Here is a 10734-nt window from a genome sequence, read left to right on the forward strand (position 1 = left end):
TAATGGCTTGGGTTGAGTTATTATTCTTGGAATCTTGGTTGGAAAAACTCTCTAGAAGCCCTTTAACAACTTGGGTTATGTTACTAGTCCTGGAAGCCTTGGTTGGACAAATGCTCTGGAATCCCTTGGTGGGTTGAGTTACTAGTAATAGAAGCCCTAGTTGGATAAATGTTGTGGAAGGTCAAAATAAGTTGTGGATTGTGTTACTAGTCTTGGAAGCCCTGGATGGACAAATGCTCTAGAAGCCTGAAATAATTGGTGGGTTGAGTTACTAGTCCTGGAATCCTTGGTTGGAAAAAATGATCTAGAATCATGGAAAGCTTTGGTAGAGACCAATCTAGTGATGGTTTTATGATGCTTGACCACGAGCTAGAATCACTATTTGATGCTTTGAAGTGGTCAGCCTCTGGATATTGGAGTGATATGTTTTATGATATCCCACATTCATGCTTGGAATATAGCGTGGGGGTGACTAGCTGAAGAGAGGTTTGGCTCAACCATGTCTATGGTTGGGTGGTACGTTGAAGTCCCGAACCTGGTCGGATTTTCCTATGTTTAGTAAAAGATAAGCTCTATTTATTTTGTACTTATTTATATATGAATTTAATGGTTTTTATCTCATTGTTATTTTCATGGTTTTATGCTGGTTATAAGCATGGTTAATTGATTGGTTCATGTCATGGTTATTTCATGTATTTGCTTGTAATTGTTAAAATCATGGATGCAAGACCTAATTGATGTCATAACAGTTCAAGGGAGAAGATGGTGATCCTTCTTGTCATGTCCCATAAGAGTTTTCAGTCATTCATGCTATGTCTTGTATATTAGATCTGTATCTTGCATTGATGCCAAGTGTTCGACATAATGTCAATCCCGATTGGGGATGGCCAGGCCTAGTATTGGATTTAGTTTTTTGTTTGTTAGTATTTTCATCAAGTGTTTAATGGATTCCAGAAGTTACACCAAGCTCTAGAAAATGGCCAGAAATATGGGCTTGAAAAATGCCTTAAATCTCGTCGACTTTGGCACAACTCTATAGGAAATAGTCCCTAGACGTAGGCATGCAGACTTATGGGAATGTCCAAAGGTTTAATAACTTAAAATCTCAGTGAGACCCAGGGGATGGTTAGCATAAAGGTTGGGATGGTTCCTAGAGGTCCTATTGCTGATGTTGAAGGCTTGTATCATGTGTTTCCTTCGGTTCCACTTCCTTAATGTGACTTAGGAGGTCAAATCATATCATAGTAACTTCTTGTCACCTGTTTACCTCGTTTGGCCATTACTTGGGTAGATGTGGGACAAGGGTGTTACAGAGTGGTATCAGAGCATGGTTGACCCCTTGGACTGGATGGGTGGTGTGTTGGTCATGCATTTATATCGGTTTCATATGTGTTTCTTATAATTGTAGTCCACATGATTGTTGCATTTTCATGGTGTTGATCATGGTTGTAGTGATGTCGCCATGTGAAGGTTGATGGTATTCTTCTGCAATGTGTCATCATGAGTGTATGGTTATATATGCATTTGTTATGCATGTAGGTTTATATATGTTGTTATGGATGGATTTTCATGGTGAAATTTGTTGTGCATTAGGCCATTATAATGATATTGTTATGTTTTGATGCTAATGTGTTGGTTGTGATAGAGCAGGAGATGCGTATCATTAAAGTGAAGTTGCACATTGGACCTTAAGGAAAGAACACGTCATCATGCATGTTTGTATGTTGGGAATGCATGCATGTTAGTTAATGGATTTTCATATGCATTCGGGTTATATACATCATTTTTATGCACAAGTCTATTGATGTTATGGTTACATACATGATAGATGCTAGTTGATTAGTATAGTCATATGCAAATGTGTCGGATAGTCATGAATGATAGTAACATGTGGTTGTATGCATTGCTATTGTTGTTTTATGTTAGGTAGCTTGATGATTAGGGTTATTACATTAAGATCGTGATGTTATATGTAATATAATATATTGGATTGGCCTATGTAAATGGTTAGGGTTACGACATTTAGGTAAGAGTCGACTTATTTGTGCTAGTGTGTTGTACTAATCTAGATTGATTGTGCATATGTGATTGTTATGCATAAATGACAATTATTTGTGAGCTTATGATGTGAACATGTTATCTAGTTAATGTTATGGATATCATGACCTTATTTATGTTTGAGTTGATATGTTGTGATGTTATATCTTGCTAATCTAGATTAATTGTGTAGATAATATAGCCTCCCCTGAGATACATTAAGGTATGAGTTTTCTTATGTCGTCTATTTGGTGTTTGAATGTTTGAATATGTCATTTATTTTGTGTTTCAGAGTTTGGTATTTATTGTTTCATCTAGTTGATTTATCTAACACAAAACATTTATAGTTTGTTTGAATGTTTGATTAATTTCATGATATGAGTACGTGTCTATAAGATTGTCTAAAGAAATAATCTTGTTTCAATATGATTGTACTAATACATATGTGTTGAGACAACTGATATGTACTTGAGAGTAAGTAGGTGATAGTTGTATCATTATGTATTATTGCCAATGAATGTGAGTTGATTGTTGATTATGACATGGTTGTTAGATTTGGTAAAGGTTAACTTCAAATTAATATCCATGATGTCTTGATATTTGGAATGTGAGGCTAACATGTGTGAGAAGTTGCAGAGGAACATGCTTGGTATTAGCTTGAAAATATAATAGTTGATGTGGTATATAACTAATAGTTGGGTGATGTTACAGTATATAATAAGACTCAATTGCAACAAAGTAAAAGGGTAAAATAAAGGAAATGGGCAAGAATTCCTTTGGCTATGTTGGAAACCCTAATTCCAAACAAATGAGTGCTTTGCATAGAGGAAGTCTTCTTAACCTTGATTTTGTATGACATTATGTGGATATGTGTTATATTCATGGACATGTATTTGACATGTATAACAGTTGGCTTCATGTTATGGCTAGATCTATCAAGGGAATTGGAGTGCCTTGAGAGATGGCATGGGCATGTTCAGTTGCAAGGCAATGTGCTTGGAACAACAAGGTAAGATAATTGATATATTGTTATGTTTACTTATGCACTGAAATTTATGCATTTATGGTAGTATGATGCAGAGGATTACTTGGAAAAAGAGACTTCCATGAAATTTTGAAGGCTCAGGTTGAGCTTTCCTTTGGAAGCACTGGGAAACATGGGGATTGAGTCATGGTGTTTGTTTCCAATATTTTGTTTTTGGTCTTCTGTGAATTTTTTTATCTTGAATTGTGGTTTTGTTTATGTCTAGTGCAAGGCCTTGCCACTTTTTTTACGATGTCATGGTTTTATTCTTGTTTGTTTCATATTTTTCCTTTTATGTATTTATTTTTGGTAATTGTTCGGGAAAAGAGGAAAGTTAATGGAGCTCAAGAAGACCTAAATGAAACCCAACATGTAATGCAGCAGTGTACCTGTATAAGGGCAACTGAAGGAAAGAGTGTGAAAGTTGGTTCGATTGGTTTGGTCCATTGGTGTAAATGGATAGCATCAATACAGTCATGAGAAAGGTAACAAGAAATTTAAAGTAAATGGATCTGAGGTGTCAAATTCCCTGGCTATGTTGGGAACAATTGTTCTCAATGTTGTTCATAGTGTGCACAGATAAAGGGAGTTCTCTTATCCTTGACCTCATGATATTTGGTAATTATGTTGTGATCATAATTATGTTGATGTCTATATATGTATGCACATATGTATGTATGTATGTTGTTGTCTGACAGGGTCGTCCTGGATCATTGTTGCGTAATTCTAATGTTTATATGTATATATGTGTGTATGTATGTCATTATCTAATACGATCATGATTGTTTTATGCGAATGCTTATGTATATGTATGTATGTATTCATGTATCTATGTCACTATCTGACAGGGTTGTCAGGGATCATTATTGTGGAGGAATGATTTCTTATGAAGGCGATTGGTATGAAGAGGTTCCTAGTTTATGAGGAATCAAGTGGGAAGAGTATCATGACAAATATATGAGGTCAATATCATGTGGATTTGAATTAGTATTGTATGCTTGTATTATGCCTATGTTTATGTTATGACAGGTAATGTTGAAGGGTACATCGGTGGAATGAAAACAATGTGCTTTGTTGCATGCTAAGATAAGCATGGATGGCAGAGAGACACTGGAAGCAAGGTTACTTGTAAGGGGCAGTGTAGTTTTGATGTGTTGTACTACTATTGTTCATATGTTGTATATGTTGTACATGCTGCATCTGTGATGTTGTGTGCATGTGGTGTTGCACATATATAGTGTGTGTACATGTTGTTTATGCAATGCCATGTACATGGTGGTACAGATAGTGTTGTGTGAATGTTGCATATGCAGTGTTGGGTATAGATGGTGCTATGTACATCTTGGATATATGGTGCTATGTTCATATTGTATTGTGTGCATGATGGATATGTGGCTTTGTGTGCATATGGTGTTGTACACATGCTTGATATGCAGTGATGTGTACATAGCATGCTCTGTACATGTCGTATATGCACTGTTATGTACATATGGTGTTGTGCGCATGTTGTACATATGGTGTTGTGTGCATGATTGTACAAGTGGTGTTGTGGGCATGTGGTGCCATGTACATGTTGTACATATGGTGCTGTGTGCAGTTGGTGTTGTGTACATGTCATGCATATGGTGTTGTGTACATGTCGTGTCATGTACATGTCGTGGATGTAATTTTGTGTATGTCTAGAATTATGTACATGTTGTATAGGTGGTATGATGTACATGTGGCATTGTGTACATGCTATGCAGGTGGTGTCGTGTACATGTGATGTTGTGTACACATTGTGGAGGTGGTGTTGTGTATAGGTGGTACTGCGTATATGTTGTACATGTGGTACTAGTGTACATGTGGTTTATGTGCATGTCAGACATGTTGTGTTGAGTACATTTGGTACTATGAATGTGCATTATGTAGTCGTGGCATCATGACATGTGTGTTCATTTTATTGTACATTGTGTATGTATATGTATTGCATTGTACATCGTGTGTAAGTGTATGTATTATGTGGTGGTGTACACTGGGTATAGATGTATGTGTTGTATGTTAGGTGTAGGTGCATGTATTGCAAGGTGTTGTATGTCATGTGTGGTTGTATGTGTGTGATGCACACTGTGTGTATGTGCACGTGGTTGAGGAGAAGGCGTTGGGTGTTTTTCGGGTGTGGCAATCGTTCCAATGTGCGTACAAAATAAGGAGAAAAGTAGAAACTAAGGATTGATTAAAGGATAAGTATCAATATTTTATTTCAATTTTATTATGCATGTGATGTATGCATCTAGTCTATGATGATTACATGTGATCTATGATTCTGGTTTATGATGGTTACATGTGATTTATGATTTTGACCAATGATGGTTTTGTTTTGAGATAACCTAATGTGATATGTTTATACATGCCTATATGGTTAAAGATGCTAGTTTGGATTGTTGTGAAAAGAAGTAAACAGGATTGCAAATGTACCTTATTGAAGAAATACTAATGAGGTATGATGTGGATTTATCTCAATTTATTTTAAATCTAATGGAAATTATGTGCTTGGTACATGAATGCATGAACATGCCCAGTTGGGTGGTTGAAATTAACTGCATGAATTTGCAACAATAAGAGGAATTGGAAAATGAAGAAGTATGTTGGTAAAGTATTTAGGAGTAGGTCGATTGTGGGACATTGGTACCCAATAGTGTCCATTGAATGACATGATCATGGTATGATTGATATGATGGTTTTAAGGTAGGGATATGCCTTGGTTTTTGTATCTTATGATGCGAGGAAGCCTTGCCAAGGGATGGATTGCCCAAGATGGGGGTGGCAATGGAACTTGGATGGTGTGTGACTACACGAAAGGGGTGACCGGATTGCCTGAGGGATTGTGTACTGGAGCAGAGAAGAGAAGGGATTATTTTTTTTGTTCATTAGAATTTCTAGATGGAATCAGATGAACATTGGGAGTGTGCCCTAGAACAATGAGTCAGTAACTATTCCCTGAGAGGACAAGGGTGCAAGATTGTAGCACTGGACATTGATGCAATTTTTACTTTTGAAATGGATTATGTACTTCTTAAGAAGGAGGTGAATCCTGGCATTACTTTGAGGATGGAGATGTGACCCTTTGGATTTCGTTGTTGTGGATGAAGGCATCACATCCTTTTACTTTCTGGTTTAGAAAATGTTCATATGTGTATATTATTGTAAATATTGTATCAAGCTCGAGTTATAAAGATCCATAGGCAATATGGTTATTTTTTGGTTGAAGCAAATGTGTATGTGTGTATATGTGGTTATTATTGTAAATACTGTAATGAGTTTTTTTATCAAGCTCTAGTAAACAGCATGATTGTCATGTTTTAGCAGGATGTCATTGTAAGTATAGCAATGAGTTGTAAGATCCATGGGTAGTCTATTTTGTTTTCAACAATCTTGTTGGTAATAGGTCTCATTGAACACCAAGGACGGTGTTCTCCCAAGGGGGAGGGTTCTATAACAACCCTGGTTAAAAATCCATGTAAAAATACATAAGACCATGGTCATGGGACATGTATTCCAAGCTGGATGGTGGGAAAAACATCCTAGTGGGTGTTCATTCGGTTTATTATGGCTAAGTAAATTGGCAAATGCAAAGGCATTGAAAGGAAAAAAGGCATTTTCTGGCACACTTGTTTATGAAATTAATGGAAATTAGGAGAAAAGGAAGGTGAAAGCTCATAGGTTGCATGTGAGGAGAAAAATGATGGAAAATAATGGAAAATGAAGAAAATAGAGGCCTCATTGATAAAAAGGCTTCTGAGGATCAGTGGGAAGGCTTGGTCAGTGAAGCTTGGTTAGTTCAGTTTTGGTGGAGCTCTCTTCTATTCTCTCTCTCTCATACTCTTGGATACTTAAGGTTTTCTTGGAGCACTCTTGGAGAGTATGGAATATTTGGAGTTTTGGAGAAATAAGGAAAAGGAAGAGCAAGAAAGAACAACAGGTCATCCAGATCAACAACTACATTGGGTTTTTCTTGTAGGTACTGAGTTGCATGTATTTTTCCTAACAAGTTTTGGCATGCATGACATATGCATGTGTATTTTGGTTATGAAATGTCATTGGAATGGAGGATGGTTGGGATTGACAGTGGATTTTCCTAGAGTTTCCATTTCCTAGATAGCCATGGTGTTGTGGGTTCATTTCTTTATTTTTTTGGTTAGTTCTCATTCTTCCTTTAGCTTGGTTTGGGTTATTGGTTCCTGGAAGCCCTGGTTGGAAAAATTCTCTAGAAGCCTTATAATAGCTTGGGTTGAGTTACTAGTCCTGGAAGCCTTGGTTGGAAAAATGCTCTAGAATCCTTGTAACAACCTAGATTGAGTTGCTAGTACTGGAAGCCTTGATTGGACAAATGCTCTGGAAGCCCTTAGTGGGTTGAGTTACTAGTCCTTGAAGCCATGGTTGGAAAAATGCTCTAGAAGCCTCGAATAAGTTGTGGGTTGAGTTACTAGTCCTGGAAGCCTTGGTTGGACAAACGCTTGCCTGAAAAAAGCTTAGGTTGAGTTACAAGTCCTGGAAGCCTTGGTTGGAACAAATAATATAGAGCCTTGGAAGGCTTGGGTAGAGACCAATCTGATGATGGTTTTGTGATGCCTATCCATGAGGTGGAACCATTGTTTGATGGGTTGATGTGGTTGGCCTATGGAAGCCCTAGATGGTTTTGGAGTGAGTGTTTTATGAGATCCCATATTCAGGCTTTGAATATGCCATGAGGGTGACTAGCTAAAGAGAGGTTTGGCTCAGCCATGACTAGGGTTGGGTGCTACGTGGAAGTCCCAAACTTAGTTGATACTTATTTATATGTGGATTTAATGGTTGTTATATCACTGTTATTTTCATGGATTTATGCTGGTTATAAGCATGGTGAATTGACTGGTTCATGTCATGGTTATTTCATGTATTTACTTGTAATTGTTAAAATGATGGATACAATACCCAATTGATGTCATAACAGTTGAGGGATAAGGTGGTGATCCTTCTTGTCATGTCTCATAATATTTTTCAGTCATTCATGTTCTGCCTTGTATCCTCAACCTGTAGATTTCATTGATGCCAAGTGTTTGACATAATGTCAGTCCCTATTGGGGATGTTCAAGCCTAGTCCTAGAGTTAGTTTTTGGTTTATTAGTATTGTCATCATGTTTTTAATGGATTCTGGAAGTTACAACAAGTTCTGGGAAGTGGCCAAAATTCTTGGCTTGAAAAGTGCCTTAAATCCCATGGACTCTAGCACAATTCTGCTGGAAATAGTCCCTAGACGTAGGCATGCAAGCTTGTGGGAGTATCAATATTTATCTAGATGTTGGCATGCCCATAGCATGGGAGTTTCTAGAGGTTTAATAACTTAAAATCTTAGTGGGACATAGGAGTTGTTTATCAGAAAGGTTAGGATGGTTCTTAAGGGTCTTATTGCTTATGTCGAAGGTCTGTATGTGTGTTTCCGTAGCTTTCACTTCCTTAACGTGACTTAGGAGGTCAAATCATATGATAGTAAATTCTCATCACATGTTTACCCTGGTTGGTGAGTTACTTGGGTAAATGTGCGAGGAGGGTGTTACACTTACAAGCTATCTAGGCTTATCCAAGAAAATGTAAACTTTCCATTGTCTCAATAAGAACTTCTCAACGAAAGTTATGGCCTAACTATCATGTATCACAATTCCTATTGAATAAGTTGAGTTAATGATGATAAACCATTAATATCAAGTAAAAGAGAAGGTATGAACATTTATCTTGTACTTTAATCACGAAAATATTATTGATCTATATATTTCATAACTTTATTTCAGCTATAGAGATACGAGATAACTAAAATTAATATGTATGGTCGTAATTCTACACAATGCATGATTTCAATACAACCATAGACATATATGATAGCTTATCAATCCCAAGTTTAACTGGAATCCTTTAACAATCATTCATAAATATACTAGGTATCCTACAGATCAAAAATATGGAAATTAACTATAGCATTCAAGCATTTAACACATCCATAGATTTATGAGTTAATAAGTAAATTATTAGTATAATAGTAAATTTAGAGAACCAAAAAATTAGTCATAACCTTTTAGATATCTCATCATTATATATGTAACACCCTCCTTCCAAATCTACCCAAGTCACCATCCAACTAAGGTAAACATGTGATGAGAAGTTACTATGATATGATTCGACTCCCTATGTGACAGTTACGGAAGTGGAATTGATAGAAACACACCATAAATACCTTCCACATCAGCAAAAAGACTCTCAGGAACCATCCCAACCTCTTAGGTAACCAGCCCCTAAGTCCCACCGATTTTTTAGACCAATTAACCCTCGGACGCTCCCATTATATGCGCATGCATGCATCCAGAAGGCTCTAGATGCTCCCACAACATGGTATTCAGGGCATGTGATCGATAGTAGTGTGTATGTTTGTTAAGATGCATGCTCTCCTAGCACAATGATGCTGCCAATCATTAAGGTGGGAAACTAACCTATGCACAGTGATGAAACTAAAGTACAACTTCCACGTGACTGTCTCGGGAGACGATACTTCATCAAGTATCGCTTTCCTCCACTCTACTCTGACGAATTTTGTACCTTTATCTTCTCTCTAATTGGTCGCTTGCAATCCCTTAGTCATGCACTCATTCTCAACTATCAAGAATCTCACACTTGAGCTAGTAGCTTTGGCATATGCCTTTGTAGCATCAGCTAATGCAGTTGGATGTCTATGAACATCGAACATGATCACTCATTATAGAAAATGCACAGGAGATGCATGGACATCTGGAGTGGGTACTATGTGTGACTACACAACTTTGTGTTGTGACTCATCAAAGGATATGTTGTGCACATCTGCTTTTGGATTATCCTCAAGGATTTTAGTGTCTCCTTGATCACTTGGGACTTGCTCTGCTCCCAGATCTAGTGAAGCTTGTGGAGTGACCTCTGGGTGCTTGAGCATGAGGTTTGTATCACGATCCTACTCCAACTAAACCACATCCGTGTCTATCTGCTCCAACATTGTTTCAATCTCCTCAGCAAATTCCTACTCCTGTAACTGCTCACCATGTTTCCTATTTTCCAGTTGTTCTGATGAGTCAATAACATGTATTTGAGCAGTTTCATCAATGTGTGCACACTACGCTTCCTATTGTTCCTGTTCCTATTTCACTTCCTTCTCCATTATGTGCATCTCTTGTTCCTCCCTTAGTTATTACTTCACCTCCTGCAACTTCTTCTCTGCCTCCTATATTTTCTACTTCTCTCTATATTTGTGCAATCCTTTTGTTGCGTTGTTGCTTCTTTGCCTCAATCTCTAAAGTTGATCTTACTACAAGTTGATCTTCCTTGAACTTGTAGCTTTTCTCTGCCTTTGTGCTATCAACAATATTCCTCTTGCCATTTTCATGCGCATGTTTACTGCGCTATGCTGCTGCTGATGTTGTTTCTCTCTAAGATGTTGTTTCCTTGTGCATTGCTAACCATTCTATAGCCACTCTAACTAGTTCATTAATCCTTGAGGAGTTGTAGCAATCTCTACATGGGTCTTCCTCAGGCCAATGACATGCTCCGTGGATACAAGAATGATACACTCTCACACAGTGGTCCTTCACTAAGAAACTTAGGTCATATGGATTGAAACTTCTAGTGGTGAAGGTGAA

Source organism: Pinus tabuliformis, chromosome 3_1 (assembly GCF_031772625.1).
Source record: "Pinus tabuliformis cultivar Carrire ecotype Pingquan chromosome 3_1, CPIR1, whole genome shotgun sequence".
Lineage (NCBI taxonomy): Eukaryota > Viridiplantae > Streptophyta > Pinopsida > Pinales > Pinaceae > Pinus > Pinus tabuliformis.